The sequence below is a fragment of the Lathyrus oleraceus genome, chromosome 3 (genome assembly GCF_024323335.1).
Source record: "Lathyrus oleraceus cultivar Zhongwan6 chromosome 3, CAAS_Psat_ZW6_1.0, whole genome shotgun sequence".
Lineage (NCBI taxonomy): Eukaryota > Viridiplantae > Streptophyta > Magnoliopsida > Fabales > Fabaceae > Lathyrus > Lathyrus oleraceus.
The window spans coordinates 398,171,951-398,173,144 of NC_066581.1; positions in this window are offsets into that span (position 1 = coordinate 398,171,951).

The window sequence follows — 1,194 nt, forward strand, 5'->3', positions numbered from 1 at the left end:
ATAAAAAGAAATCCAGAGAAATCACAAAGAATCCAAAAATTACATCAAGGCATCATAACAAGACTGCCCAAAAAAATATCAAACATCAAACATTAAGAACAACACATCATCATAACAGGGGGGCCATCTTCACCACAACTCAGTCTGAGAAGCTAGCATCTTTATCAGCTTCAGATCCAGAACTGTCACTTGATTTATCTTGAGATTCAGACCTCTCACTTGAGGTGCGAGCATCTGTTTCCTTGGCTTCACCAACATTATCCATGTCTCCTTGCTCCAAGCTATTAATCAGAACCTCCAGAGCTTCTTTCCTAGCTTTAGCCACCCTAATCCCAGTCTCCAATTCCTTACAGGTCTCTTTCAGTTCAACAATCAGGCCACCTTGAGAGGCTGGCTTCTTCATCGCATATGTCATGACAATGTCATTGACATGACTGCCTTCAAATAACTTGTAATGAACTGACAATGGAGGTTTTCTTCTACTAGGGATATCACTTATGCTCAAAATACCGGGTTGCTGGCTTAGGCTTATCCCACAAATTATTGAGGGAAAAGCAATTGGCAGCTTCACTGCATTTGTGGAAGCATGTTTGACAATTTGTTCAAACATGAACCTTCCATAATCAAAATTAAGCTTGGTTCCAATAGCAAATATGATCCTTCCAAGAGCATTAGAGATTGTTGAGATGTTGTTTGTTGGTACCCAGTTGGCTCACCCTATCTTATGCAAGATAGCATATTTCACAGTTAATTTGCCAGCAGAGATATGGTTTTTACTTGGCCACTCCTTGACCTGTCCAACAGTGATTTTCCTTCAGACCTCGTTGTCTGTGGCCTCTAATTTAATAGCACCTTCTGTTCCTCTTCCTAGGAACTTATTGATCATAGTAGGAGAAAACTTCACACACTTTCCTCTAACAAACACCTTACAAAACTCTTTGATGTTCTTGTCAGCAATATCCTCAAGGATGTTCACCACAAACTCTTTAACAAGACCTTCAAAACATTGAGGTAACCCACTAACTGTTTTCATTAAACCATCAAACTTGATCAAATCCATAACCTCCTTAACTTCCACAACATCCTTCACAGTTCTCTTTCCACAGTTCTCTTTCCACAACTACTCTCCTTTGAATTACAAATTTCCACTTGGCTGCACCATCTTCCAGATGGAAGGAAATGTTATCCAAATGC